Here is a 15968-nt window from a genome sequence, read left to right on the forward strand (position 1 = left end):
TAAAGAGAACACAGAAAGTATGAAGATGTTAGAGAAATTCTAACTAGCAGAACATGGCTGGAAATCTCTTTAGTCCTTTATTAAGTCAATGAAATTTTTTAGCATTTATCTTTAAAATAGATTTTTTGTAAAATCAAATATCAGCTTCTAATTCCTGCAAATGTCAAAAGACCACATATTTTCCAACTGCAACATCAATTAGGCACTGCACTAATCCTTAGATTTCTAACACCTCCTTGAAAAGTTATGGCTGGGGAGGCAGAGCCAAGATTACAGAGTAAAGGTAGAGACTTGCCTGAGCTCTCCCCCAAATCCCTCCAAATACCTATAAATAATGATGCTAAACAAATTCTAGAGTGCCAAAACCCATACACACACACACACACACACACACACACACACACACACACACACAAAAAAAAAATGTGGTGAAACAATTTTCCAGCTCAAGACAACTTAGAAGGTCAGCAGAAGAGTCTGTTGCACCAAGGTGAGGGTAGAACATGGTTTAGCACAGGCTACACCAGTATAGACTGGGCCCCAGAAAATGAGAAGCAGGCATTGGGGTAACTGAATCAGTGGCAGCAGTGGTAGTTTCAGATCTTTCAGCCCACAGACAGTAAGGAAATCAGGCAATGGGTCATAAGGAAGTTTACAGGGTTCCCTTTGCTGGTACCAGGGACAGGACTTTGTTGCATTGCTTAAACTTGTATATGAGTCACAGTTCTAAGTTTTAGTCCTGGGGGAGGAGGAGTGCTAACAATGCACAGCTTACAGCCACAAGAAAAGCAGGGACCCTAGTCAGTTCCAGGTCTGAAAAGAGTACTTATACTCAATCACAAATCAGCACACAGTATAGGAGAGTAGTAAACACACATCACCCTAGATCATGCCATCTTAGATCAAAATCTTACAGGTCTCCAGCACTACCTCTGAAAACAGCTTCCCCCTCCAGTCAGGAATCAGAGTCCCACTGTAGTATAGAATTATAAGTCAAGAAATAGGCTGGAAAATGAGGAAAAAACAAAAAAAAAAAAGTGCTGAACATAGAAAGTTATTATGGTGACAAGGAAAATGAAAACACATGCTCAGAAGAGGACAAAAAACTCAAAATGCCTGCATGCAAAGCCCCAAAGAAAAATGGCCACAGGAGAGCTCAAAAAGGATTTTTAAAATAAAGTAAGAAAAAAAGGTAGAGGAAATGAGAGTAAAACAAGAAAATCATGAAAAAAAGGGTCAACAGTTTGGTAAAGGAGGCACCAATGCTTATTGAAGAATATAATTCCTTAAAAGTTAGAATTGAGCAAGTGGAAGCCAATGAGTTTCTGAGATATTAAGAAACAAACAAAATCAAAACAATGAAAACATATACGAAAACGTTGAACACCTCATTGGAAAAAAACAAGTGACCTGAAAAATGGATGCAAGAGAAATAATTCATGAATTATTGGAGTACCTGAAGGTCATGATCATAAAAAAGAGCCTACACATCATCTTTCAAGAAATTATCAAGGAAAATTGCCCTGATATTCCAGAACCAGAGGACAAAATAGAAATCGGAAGAATCTACTAATCACTTCCTGATAGAGATTCTAAAATGAAAACTCTCAGGAATATTATAGTGAAATTCCAGGCCTCCCAAGATAAGGAGAAAGTACTGCAAGCAGCCAAAAAGAAACAATTCAAATGTCATGGATCCCATAGTCAGGATAACATAAAATTTAGAAGCTTCTATACTAAAGGATCAGAGGACTTGGAATACTATATTCCAGAGGGGAAGAGAGTTAGGATTACAACAAAGAATCACCTACCCAGCAAAATTGAATATAATCTTTTTGGGGTAGGGGGTGTAGCAGCAAGCACCCTGACACATCCAGGATGACCTACTAGCACAGATTCTTAGATCTGCTTTTCTAAAAGGAAAGCAACTTTTGTGGGGTCAATAACCTTCTTTAATCACATATACCAATAGAGAAAGTACAAGCAGAGAAATAAAGACCAATAGACAGTGCTTCTAACTGTCTGACCGCTACATACATACATAGTTACCAGAGAAAGAAGCGCCAACATCCAGGTTTTCAAAGTTGGGGGAGGAGGGGCCTCCTTAACAGCTATCCAGAAGCTCATCTGATGCAGAAACCTTCTTCCAAAGAGTAAGCCCCAAAACAAAACCTCACTTCAGAGTATATATACACTTTTCAGAGCCAGAGGACATCACAACCCTCTTGACCCAGTGCCTCATTAGAAATTAACAAAAGGTGTGGGTTTTTCTTCAAAACAAGCCTCCCCTAATCAAACTTCCTTTAATGGGCTTCACCTGAAGCTTATTAATGGGTGGGGAAGATCTTTAACTCTCATTAACATTACAGGGGGAAAGGAATGTTCTGTGAAATGGAGGACTTTCAAGCATTTCTGATGAAAAGATCAGACCTGAAAAGAAAATTTGTCTTTCAAATAAAAGAGACAAAAGAAGTATAAAAAGGTAAAAAGGAAAGAAAAATCATAAGGTATTTAATAAAGTTAAACTGTTTATATTCCTACTTGGGAAAATTATATTTATAACTTCTGAAAACTTTGTCATTATTAGGGCAGTTAGAAGGACTATATGTAGAGAGAAAGCAGAGGTAGGAGGTGAATGTGATGGTGTAATTACATGTAAAAATAAAATTAACTTATGAGAAAGAAGAATGCACTGGGAAAAGGGGAAAGGAAAAGATAGAACGGAATAACTTATCTGATATAAAAGAGGCCTGAAAGAGATTTGACAGTGGAGGAAAAAATGGGGGAAATGGAGAAGGGAGCATGTTAATTTTACTTTAATCAGAATTGGCTCAAGGAGGGAATAATATACACACTCTGTTGGGTGTAGAAATCTATCTTACAATATAGAAAAGTAGGAGGGGAAGGGGATAAGAGAAAAGATTGGAGGGAAGAGCTAAAGGGAGGGCAGTTTGGGGGAGGTAAAAATCAGAAGCAAAACGTTTCAGAATGGACAAGGTGAAAGGATAAACAGGATAAAATAAGATGAAAGGAAATATATAGTTGGGAATCATTACTGTGAAAAAGCGTTTTTACAGTGAGTTTCTCTGATTAAGACAATTTCTCAAACATATAGAAAACTGAGTCAAATTTATAGAAATAAGAGCCATTACTTAATTGATAAATGATCAAAAATAGATATAATCAGGCAGTTTTCAAAGTAATCAAAGTTATCTATAGTTGTATGAAAAATGTTCTAAATCACTATTGATTAGAGAAATACAAATTAAAACAACTTGAAGCAGTTTGGCTAATGTAACAGAAAAAGAAAATGACAAATGTTAGAAGTAATATGGGAAAATTAAAACACTAATGTACTGTTGGCGAAGTTGTATCCTGATTCAACTATTCTTGGAAAGCAATTTGGAACTATGCCCAAAGTGTTATAAAATCATTTATACACTTTGATCAAGCAATATCACTATTAGATATGTATCCCAAAGAGAGAAAAAAAATAAAAGAACCTATGTGAACAAAAATATTTATAGCAGTTCTTTTAGTTGTAGCAAAAAATTGAAAACTGAGTGGAGAATTGCTGAATAAATTTTTGTATACGATTGGATGGAATATTATTGTGCTTTTGGAAATGATAACCAAGATCCTCTCAGAAGAACCTGGAAAGATTTACATGAATGGATGCAAAGTGAAATGTGCAGAACCAGGAGAATATTGTACATGTACAATATTGTATGATGATCTCCTATGAATAATATAGCTATTCTCAGCAATAGAGTGATCCAAGACAATTCTGTGGGACTTATGATGAAAGGTGCTGTCCATTTCCAGAGAAGGAACTGGTAGAGCCTGAATGCAGACTGAATATACTTTTTCTTTATTTTTCTTGTGGGGGAGGGGGGTGTGGGGCAGTGGAAGTTGCCTGTGTTTTCATTCCCAGAATGAATGGAAACATGCTTTGCATGACTGCACATATATGCCCAAGGGTAGCTAGGTGGTGCAGTGGACAGAGCACCAGTGCAGGAGTCAGGAGGACCTGAGTTCAAATCTCACCTCAGACACTTGACACTCACTAGCTTTGTCACCTTGGGCAAGTCATTTAACCTGAATTATCTCATCCTGGGTCATCTCCAGTCATCCTGATGAATATCTGGTCATTGGATTCAGATGGCTCTGGAGGAGAAGTGAGGCTGGTGACCTGCACAGCCCTCCCTCACTCAAAACAAAGTCAAGTGCAAGTCATGTCATTATTTCTCCGATGGCATAGTCTTCTTTGGCAATGAAGGATGAATATACACGTATGCCCTATGCTTGCCTTCTCAATGAGGAGGGAAGAGGGGCAGGGAAAGAATTTAGAATTCAAAATTTGAAAAAAAGGATGTTAAAATTGTTTTTATATCTAATTGGGGAAAATATAATATTAAATAAGGAAGAAAAAAAGAAAAGCTGTGTCTGACATCTGTTATTTTGGTTTATTTTCATTTTTTAGCATATGTTGAGATAACTTTGCATGTTCCATTAATAACTTGTGCCAAGTCATATACTTAGGTGGCACCTTCCATCTTAAATGTAGTTCCAGGAGTTAATAGATTCAGAGGTTGCATATGCAGAAGAAATTGCGTATTTGAATTCTATCCAGATATTTCATATGTTACATCCCATTGTTGAAAACAAGGACAGCGTTGGTTATTTTTTTTTTACCTGCAACTAACAAATTGACTATTTACATTAGTCAGATTCACTATAATTTTTATGATTTTATTTTACTTCTCAAGCTATGCTCAGTGAAAAAATAGGGCATAAACTCCTGAATATCATTATGACAAGAAATAAAGAAATCTTCCAGCACTTAAGAGTGATAGGACTAGTGGTTTAGTCTGATGCCACCTTATGGAACAGAAGTGACCCTCTGTTCTTGAAGGGTGGACCAGTGGAGCATAAGTTCTGACAGAAGACATATCAAGCTGGAAATGCTCTAAATAAGGCATTGATGCCTTATTTAGTTAAATTTGAAGATCATCACTACCAGATTGCCTTGAGACTGACAAATATTTCTACTCTGCCAAACCATCTACAGTATTAAATAGAGGTTATGATCTGTGTGACAAAAGTAGCTATACTGACACAATAGCAGAAATAGAAAGTATTGATGAGGACATGGAAAGAGCTAGTTCTTCATGATTCAAGCATAAAATGAGATCTACAGAATTATTTATTATCCATTACTGGGATAATAATGAAGATCACTCTTACAAAATAAGCATTGGATGATCAGATCACATACTAAGGCAGTCATCCCCAGTCTAACTTAAATAGACAAATAATCTAGATTTATCCTATATGAGATTATCTAGTCATTTTGGAATATTTATTAAATGGTGTTCAGTTGTTCAATCACGTCCAACTCTTCTTGCCCCTAGGAAACACAGCATGCCATTACTGTCTGTAAGGTTTTCTCAGCAACAATTCTGGAGTGGTTTACCATTTCCTGCTCCAGTGGATTAAGGCAAAAGAAAGTTGTGACTTATTAAGTGTCTGAGGCCGGGATTGAACTCAAGGCTTGCTAACTCCAGGTCTAGTGCTCTAACCTTTGAGCCCCCTAGCTACCTCCTCAATTTATTAAATGATGACTGTATAAATACATGAAACTGAAAAAATCTATCTTGATTTGGGAGTTGGAATCTAGGTTGCTGAATAAAATTATAACTAGCATTAATTACCATATAGTTACCTAGGAAAATGGAGCTTGCCAAACCTTCTTAATACTTCCTTATTATTAGATTACCAAAATCTAGGCTTCTTTTGCATTTGGTTGCTTTGCGTACATGCATACAAAGACATATTTAGTGAGAGGCACATCATAGGAAGGTATTTTAAATGGACATATATACCTATTGAGGAATATAGGACCTCGATGTTCTTTGGCAGTGTGGTCTTAGAGAAGAACCTTTCAAATTATGTTTTGTTCTATTGAATCAAATGTCCTTTGGCAATCAGAAATAACTTACACATTTCAGTCACTTTTGTCACTGTGAGTATGTAGTCTGCTACAAAAAAAAATTACATATAGCCCTCCTTTTTCTTTATAATATTTCTATCAAGCATACCTTCAATACATGGAACGAGCATTTTCACAAAGTCATTATACATATGAAAAAGCTGGCAATGGGTCAGTAATTAATGAAGTCCACTTACTCAATTTGGAAAGGAAGAAGATAGATAACATTTGCATTCACATTCTTTTTCACTGTTTTGGAATCATCCCTTCTGTGATGTTTTCTCAATCTCTGAGAGCCTTTAAAATTTTGTCACTTTCAGCATGATTTCTTCTACATATTTTGTGAGTTTTCCCTGACTGTCTTTACATAAATGGCATTTTGACTTCCCCATATAGAACCCTCAGTATAGATATGATAAAATTAGGTATTTTACTGTCACTGATGATGATAATAGATTGCTGCATAAATGATGGAAAATTTGTTCCATTTCACATTTATTTTTATTCTCAATTTTATCTGGAAATAGGCTGCCTTAGTTGAAGAAATGTGAAGCTTTCTGTGGGCTTACAATCTTTTTTTACTGTTTTTCAACTTCATCTGTATGAGGAAATATTATTTTGCAAATAAGCTAACATCGTAAATCACTTACACTTGACTCCTATGATTCTCTGATTGGCAAAGAGATTAAATGTTTGCTATATTAAGCAGTTCCTGGGATCTTTTAGCCTCTTCCTTGTGGTAACTGATTTATATTAGTTTATCATAAATGCTAATAACCAGAGTCATGGTCTTTACTTTTGTCCAGTTGCTTGTTTTCTGAATCAGAAAATTATTGTATGGGATAAATGGGAGATGTCACAATTAAATCTAATCCAGTTCTGATTTTGTGTTGATTTTGATTTTTGGCCCAATTCATTCAATGGTGTGACTGCACAGAGGAAGCTGGCTCAAAAGTGAATATCACATATGTAGCCAGTAATTTCCCATCTATTAATATGTAGGCAAGAGAAGGTTGTGACACAGGGGATAGGGAGCTGGCTTTGAAGTCAGAAATACCTGGGTTAATGTCATACCTCTTTTTGACCCTGGCAAGTAATGTTGCTTCTGAGCCTACACAAATTTTGAAGACTGGTGCAGAGCAGATTCTGATCTACTTTGGTTGATAGCATTTCCTCATCAGGTATTCCCTATCATAATAAAATCATAGGTCTTATCCAAATTTTACAGAAAAGGAAACAAGCTCAGAGGAGTTAAATGATTCATTCATCCTCACACTTCTAGTAGGAAACCACAGATTTAGTCCGTAAACATAGGTTCATATACCTGTGTATATGTGCAGAATTTAGAGTAGACTTGTAATTCTTTGTGATCATTTTGATACAGGAAATGATTGATAAGAAAATATGTGGGGGGGGGGGAGAATTACGGAAGATGTGACATTTCTATGAGGTAAGAGACCAAGAGCTAATTCTGATTGGGTAAATCCACAATAACCACATACTTTAAAATATTTAGATAATGGTCTCCCCACTCAGAGAGAAGTAGGACTGGAGAGAGAAGATTAGAATATTAGCTAACTTAGTACTTTCCCAGGATTCCTCCTCAGTGGGTAAACATGCTACTTAACCAGATTATCATCTCACTCATTGAATAATATCAGGATAATGGCTAATTTATGGCTAAATAAGGGGGGGCTAATGATGGAAAAACTATGTAGTAAAATAGTGAACTCTCCATCACAGTAAATATTTAAGCAAAGGACTGACTACCATCAGTCAGGAATGCTATGGAAGAAATGCATATATTAGAAGGGAAGTTAAACTATATAACCTTTACGATATTTTTTATAATTTTGTCTAAATTTATATTGTGATTTTTCTAGAATTTTGATTCAAAATATTGAATTTGTTAATAGCATTTATTTCCTATATTTTCATATATTTAATTGCCAAGTGCTGTCTAGAAGAGGGAAAAAAATAAAGAAGTCAGAATTAATCTGTATAGTCAAAAGACCAGAACAGATGGACACTGGCACTGCTATGTTCCACCACATTTAATTGGTAGACTTGACTATGTAAATGAATTTGTGCATGCCATTTGGAGGACTGACTAAAGATCCATTCGGCATATCTGAGAGCTCCAGTCAGCTGAGTGTTTGCTAATTTCCTTGGCAAAATATCAAGGCATTCATAAAACTTAAAATATTGGCAGGCAGTAATCATGTTTCCTCCCTTGACTTGTCCTTTGATTGAAATGACTGATTCTGGTAAATTACAAGCATTATATCACCCTCTTCTTTGTAATGATACAAATGGTATCAACATATCATCAAGTACCCCATGGGTTGCATCATAGAATTTGAAAAGATATTTAGGAAAAAGGAAGTGATCACACCCTCTAATGTAGTTGAAGATAAGAAGTTTTGGAGATTTCTGGGATGTTAATTTAGTATAGGTCATATTTTAAAATGCAGTCATCTCTGGTATGGAAGATGAGATCAGAGAGGTCCTGCAGGAAACCAAACTTGCAGAATTGGACAAAGAAATTTCCTTCTGTACCATCTTCATGCATCAATTAAATAATCGATCAATTAGGCATAGGTTATTAAACTATGTGTATAGTATGGGTATATATGGTGTTTATTATACTATGTTCCAAGTGCTGTGCTAAACTTTAGGGTTATAAATACAAATTTTAAAATTCAAAAAAAAAAAATCAGTTTCCCCATCGATAAACATGGGACAATACTGCCTTATCCTGCATACCACAGACAATTTTTATGAAGGTCAGATAGAAGATTGGCTTGAAAGCACTCCATAAATTATAAAACAACATGCAAATATAGCTTGCTCTTCTTTGTTATTGGTGTTAAAACCCTGGGCCTTGCTTGTAACCTACTTTTCTAATGACTATTGAACCTCGGAATGGTGGTACAAATTACTAAAGGCAGAACAAAGGGAAGAGTCTAATGCAGTAAGTAAAAATATTACATGAGCATGAGCATGATGCAAAGCAATTCAATGTCTTATGACAGGCAGCATGACCATGATGTCACAGGATAGAATAAATACAAGTCAGAGAGCTCTGAATTGAGATCTCAGCTCTGATTTTTACAAGGTGTAACCACGAGTAAGTCATTTAACCTCACTAAACCTGTTTCCTTATCTGTAAAATATCTTGAAAATTACCTTTCAAACATTCAGGAGGTGACATGGTACAGTAAAAAGAGTTCTGTAATCAGAAACAGAAGACCCATGCAACTCACTATCCATGTGACCCTGGCACCTAGTAACTGTTTAATAACTGCTAGTTTACAGGCTGACTGGTCCTGGCCAATTCACTTTACCCTTGAGGTCTCAGTTGGCCCACATATGAAATGAAGGGTTTGAACCAGATGATCTCTAAGGCCCATTCCAATTATAAATCCGATATTACTTATAATTAGTCCCTACATGGGTCTGAGAGTCCTGTTCTTTGTGATGGTGGTAAAATTGAGAACTTAGGTGAGGGGTTTTATAGTCTACCTCTTATTGACTTGATCTGTCTCCAAGCACAGGGTCTATCTCAGGCTAATAATGAATTTATAAGCAAAATAATATATTAAAATGGTTCTCTGTTCTAGATTCTGCATGTGGTATTTACATCATCCCTCCTCATTTTTAGTAGAAGCTTTGTACTCAGCTAGACATATATTGTCAAGAGGAAAAAAAGGTGACTATATTTAAGACAGACAAGTACAAATGGGGAGGAGACTCTAATATGAGCTTTAATCACTGTTTGCCTTTCTAACTTGTTGACTTTGAGGGGTGATATGAAAGATAATGATGATGATGATGATGGTGAATGAGAATGAGATGATAACCATTTCCCCTAGTCACAAAATAAATTTGTTATTAACTATCCAAATTAGCAGCCTAAGATAAATGCTCTACAACGTTTATTCTCTCGAGTCAACCATTTTCTTGAAGTTACTCAGAATTTGATTCTATATTCAAAGTACTTTGCATCATAACTTGAAGGAAATATATAATGGGATGGGAGCATAAAGTTTCTATCCCAGCACAAAATATAGTCATCTTATGATTTATTATAAACAGAACATTACCATGCTAAATTTTGCTGAGAATTTTGAAACTACAGCAGAATTACATTTGATGTGCTTTGAACTGATCTCCTCTAGTGTGTAAAGATACCTTGAAAAACAGTTACTGTGAATTATACCTCCATTTAACACATGCTTTGCCAAGGCTTCTTCACGAAAGTCACTACTGAGTATTCATTAGTTGTCATTAACCTTGCCCATCCATCTCCATGCTGTCGGGAAAAAGCTAAATAGATGAATAAACAAGAGTACAGAGAGAAGTATGTTTCATTACGTCAAAGAATTTATTTCTACATTAGAAGTCTGTAGACCTATAATGACACTTGATTTATACTCTTAATGCTTTCCAAAAGAGCTAGCACACGCTCCATATGTAGAAGCTAAGAAGAATAAAAATGAACTACACAAAAAGCAGCATCCCACTCCTCCCAAGGAAAAAAAAATGTGAGGTGAAAACTCAATGTGCTAATGCAGGAATAACTCCTCGCTGACCAACCTAAGCTCCATACATTGGTCTTTTAGATTCAGATAGGCATTACTTGTCTCCTATAACACAGGACCTTGGGAACAGAACGTGGTAATATGAGCTAGAACACAAAATTCTTCACCCAAGTTTTAAATTTAATTATTTTTCTATATATTCTTCACTGCTATCTAATATGTATCTTTTAAAGGGAAATTGCCCAATGTAAGTCAAGCTTTAGGGCATGGCCAGTATTCACATAGAATCTTGATGAGCCTTCTAGAAAAGAATGGTGCACTGATCCTTTTCCTTCCCCTCTGTGAAGATATCTTCTAACTATTTCCTTTTGGCTGTATGGTGATGAAAAGCATTTTAACTAGACGCTGAACTGGAACTTAGTTTTCATATAAAAAGTTCGATTGGAGGAACTGTAATCTTTCTGGTGGTAATAAAAGGAAGTACTGCTGTAAACTGGCAGGTTAGGAAGTTTCTCCCTTCCTCACACAGAGTAAAGTGTGTAATCATAGGGCAACTCTTTTTTTCTGTGTTGTTTGTATTTCTCCTTTCTTAATTTTAGCTAAATGATAAGAGATGAAATATGCCTCATGAACTTCAAAAGGTCAAGAGAGGAGTGGATCATGGCAGCACTCATATATTATCTTTCCTCCTAAGAAGGCTGAGGTTGGTAGATTGCTTGAATTCAGGAGTTCTGAGCTGCAATAGGAAAAAAATTGATTGGATATCCACATTACATATGACATCAATTTGGTGAGCTGTGCCCCCCACCCACCTAGAGTTGAGGGGGAAGGGAAGCACCAGGCTTTCTAAGGAGGAACAAATTGGCTCAGTTCAAGAATGGAGCATGTCAAAGCTTCCATGCTGACCAATAGTTGGGTCAAGTCTGTGAGTGACTTTTGTGCTTCCACCCTAGGTGAGATGGGGAAACCTAGTCATAGATAAGTAGGAAAGGAGGAAAGGTGAGAGGGAGACAGAGAAGAAAAAGAGAGAGGGAGACAGAGAAAAATAGAGACAGGGATCTGAAGAACCACCAACCATCCAGCAAAAGGAGTCAGTAATATCAATAACAGTAACTGAGGCAAATAAATATCTACGCAATGGAGTGACCTGCTTGACTCAACCTAACTTGATATAGTTAGAAAGTGAACAACTCATCTATTGGCTTTGCAACAACAACAATAACAAAAAAAAGTTGAATGATGCAAAGGGAGAAAAGGATTCTCAGAGTAAAGAAACAGTAATCACATTAAGTCTTAACCCAATTTAAGGATTAAAAAACCCAATTAAGGATTAAAATATGAGGAAGGGAGAATTTGTTCTCATTTTGAAATTTTTATATTTCCATGGGTATTCCTTTGTAAAAATTGATTTTAATTGGTCAGTTTATATTAGTGATTGTTAATTGGCCAATTAATACTGGGGGAATGTACTAGATGAGGTTTCATGAACAACAGCATTAGAAAATTCACCTCCATTCCCTCAATATTACCCTTATAATCCTGAAGAAAACAGTAGTAGTCAGTTTGATTATGGGGATCCAACCTGCTAATCTGAACATGAGTTTGTGTGATACATCCCAGAGCCTATGCACTACAGTCACAATCCCATTCTCCTTGTTTATTTTAAAGTTTTATTGAAATCTTTTGTTATTACATGACACTCATTTCTGATTATAGTCCCCTTGCCCTAATTTCCCAGTGATAAAGAAAAATTGTTAACCAAACCCAACTGACACCATGGGTCAATCGTATCTAACAGCACATGTACCATTCCACTCCTCTCAAATGAAAGGACTCCATATTCATTGTCTTTCATTTTAAAACTTTTCATGGTGGTAGTAAGGTAGCAGAGTAGACAGAGCCCTGGAATTAGAGACAGGAAAATCTAAGTTTAAATCTTGACACAGGCCCACGCTTAATGACTATAACTATTAGGTCAGGGCCTGGTACATAGTAGTGGGCTCCTAATAAGTGTTTACTGACTGACTGATTGGCTGAGTAACTCTGGATGAGTCAGTTAACTTCTGGCAGTCTCAGGTTCCTCATCTGAAAAGGGGGATTATAACAGCAGCTGTCTTACAGGATTGTCTTGAGGATCTAATGAAACAATATTATGTAAAATGCTTTGCAAATCTTACTATGTAAATGTTAACTATTATTAACACAGTGTGGATAATCAGTCATAATAAAAATAACATAGCAATAAAATGCAATGATACATTTTAACCTCTAACCCAAACAGATCAAAAAAAGAAGAAAGGAATCAACACAGACAAAAATATCTATGGCAGCTTTTTTTATAGTGACAGAGAATTAAAAACTAAGGGGTCCTTATCAATTAAAGAATGGTTAAACAATTTATGGTATATGAATCAAACGGATTGTAAGAAATGATGAAAGCGAGGGTTTCAGTGAAAAATGGGGAAATTTATCTGAACTGATGCTGAATGAAGCAATCAGAACCAGTAAAACGATTTACACAGTATCAATAATATTATATACAAAATATCCATTAGATCCCTCCTAAAATTAACTTGAAATTTTAAAATATATACTTTGTATATTGTATACATATGTATGAAATATTCCTGACAGAATGTAAACACCTTATCATTACCAATTAATCAATGTTAAAAGGATATAAATGGGCAGCAATACAACTACTAGATCTATTTCCAAAGATGATTAAGGAAAAATAAAAAATATTTATACTTACAAATATATTTACAATACTTATATTTACAAAAAATACAGCAGCTCTTGGTGGCAAGGAACTGGAAATTGCAAGGTTATCCATCAATTTGTAAATGATTGAACGAATTGTGGTATATGATTGTGATGGAATACTATTGTCCTGTAAGAAAAAATGAGCTCAATGATCTTAAAAAAACATGAAAAACTTCTATAAAATAAGGAAGAGCAACATTAGCAGAACCAAGAGAACATTGTATATAGTAACAACAATATCATCTTAAGAACTACTTTGAGTGAATAAGTTATTTTGACTGCTATAAATACCTCACAACTATAAAGGACATTTGAAGAAAGATGTTATCAGCATCCAGAGAAATAACTTATAAATAGAAGTATGCATAGAATAATTTATATATATACATATACATTATATGTGTAAGTATATATATATATATCTATATATATATATCTGTTTAATGGTAGTTATCTCTAGGGTGGGAGAAAAGGGTGTGGAAGAAAAAAGGAAAAAAGAAATTTACATGATAACATATTTTAAAGGAATAGCACGTCATATTAGTAGATTTACAGTTTCATGTGCAATCATCTTTTTATTGTACTATGTTATGAAAATGTTTATTTTGTTCCATAAATTAAAAACAAAATATCTTTAAAAGGTTATAAATAGGCAGTTTTCAAAGGAAAATATCCAAGCTATCAATGGTCATGACAAAATAATAATTAGATAAATCTAAATTAAATCAGTATTCAGCTGTTAGCTCCCAACAACTAGATAGACAAAGTTGACCAAAAAAATGACAAATGTTGGATAGGCTATAGGAAGAGGTACATAAATATACTTTCCCCTCCCACAAAGAAATCAATTGCATCTTATATATTTAATTTTTTCCAATCTATGGAAAAACAATTTTTACATTCAATTTTTAAAATTTTGAGTTCCAAATTCTCTCCCTCTTCCTGTCCCCCTCCTCATTCCTTGAAGGTGAGTGACTTGATATGTAGGTTATACACATACGGTTATGCAAAATGTATTTCCATAATAGTGATGTTGTAAAAGAAAACACAGGAAACTAAGAATTCTAAGAGGCAGATGTAATAAGGAAGTACATTGCAGGCACATGAAAAAGCATGGAAGTGAGACCTGGAATGTCATAACCTATGAATACATGAGCATTTACTAGGCAGCTATTACCTGGGACTAGGACTGTCCTACATGCTGAAGATACAAAAATTATCCTTGCCCTCCAAGGAAACAAATCTTTAGGGACATGAATAACCAGAAGTGGAGCAGTAGAAGAGGGCTTTCAGACTCACCAGTGCTGTGTACTAGCATATACTGGAATCCCCTGAGTTGGCCCTCGAGATTTCCAGATAACCCTAGGAAGAATATGGTGCCTCCTTTTGCATCTTCTTTTCTGTTAAACTACCACAGTAATAGAGGGATTATTGTCCTAACGCTTGGCTAAAAGGATACCTGTAGTTTTCAAATGATTCCACTAAGAATATTTGAGTATGTATATATATACATATATATATATATACATACATATATATATGTTTACATTTTCAAGAATAGTTCTATGAGGTATCTATTCAATTTAACATTTTACCATGGTATTTCACTATGTGTCATATACACAACCAATAATTTTTAAAAGGGGGTAAGGGGAAAATATTTCGAGGACCTGATAACAAAAGGGCACATTAATGTTTATTTTCCTCATCTGTAAAATAAGGAGGTTGTAGTAGATCAACTCCATGGTCCCTTTTAGATCTAATAGTCTATGATTCAACATCTGTAATTCAATATGAGATGTTTCCTGCAGAGACCTGGCCTTGTTAACCAGTTAAAGCATCAGCTTATTTAAACTGATTCCCAGCTGAGATAGAGACCAAGCAGGGAGGCATCAACGCACATCTCATTGCAGTATGCTTCAACTGATGACTAATGTTGTTATTTAGGATCCAAGAAAATCAAGTAATGACAAACCTACACATAGAAGAAAAAATACCTGTTATAGACTAGAGGAAAAAGGATGGCCAAGAACATCAAACTTCCACATAGAAATCACTTGTTTTCCTATGAGTTCTCCTGTTACTGACCTAGAGAATCATATATCAGCTAGATCTTCTTATTTTATTATTAAATGTTATTTTAATTTATGGCATTTTAAAACTATTTATGTTAAAAAGAAGGGGAAAGGGAGGAATTCTTCTACAAGGCCCATTCTGACACTTCTATAGTATGAACTTCTAGTCTACATCTAATTTTTAAAACAGACTCTCAAAGGTAAATGCAAATTCCTTACCTTCTGCCTGCCTCAGATTCCTCAAGTACAAAATGGGGATAATAGTAGCATCTACGTTGCAAGGTTATGAGGCTCAGATGAGATAATGTTTATAAAAGCACGTCGCACACTGTCTGTCACACAGTAGGAGCTATATAAATGCTCATTCTCTTACCTTTCCGTTCAATTCTGAACAAACCTACAGTTGCTAGAATTAGGGGAAGGAAGGAAGGAAGGAAGGAGGAAGGGAGGAAGGGAGGAAGGAAGGAAGGGAAAAGAGAAAAAAAGGATTTTGACTTTGAAATATTTTAATTAAAATTTGATGGGATTTTTAAAAGATTAACATTTTCCTTCTGAATATGCAGGCTATTCATCTAAGGCTTTTGCAATGCA

At 35.3% G+C, this 15968-nt stretch overlaps 1 pseudogene; it reads left to right on the top strand.

The window, feature by feature from the left end:
* LOC140507835 (calcium load-activated calcium channel-like) overlaps nt 1-15968 on the top strand; it is a 48790-nt pseudogene that overhangs the window by 2001 nt on the left and 30821 nt on the right.

This window comes from Notamacropus eugenii, chromosome 5, assembly GCF_028372415.1.
Source record: "Notamacropus eugenii isolate mMacEug1 chromosome 5, mMacEug1.pri_v2, whole genome shotgun sequence".
NCBI classification, from domain to species: domain Eukaryota; kingdom Metazoa; phylum Chordata; class Mammalia; order Diprotodontia; family Macropodidae; genus Notamacropus; species Notamacropus eugenii.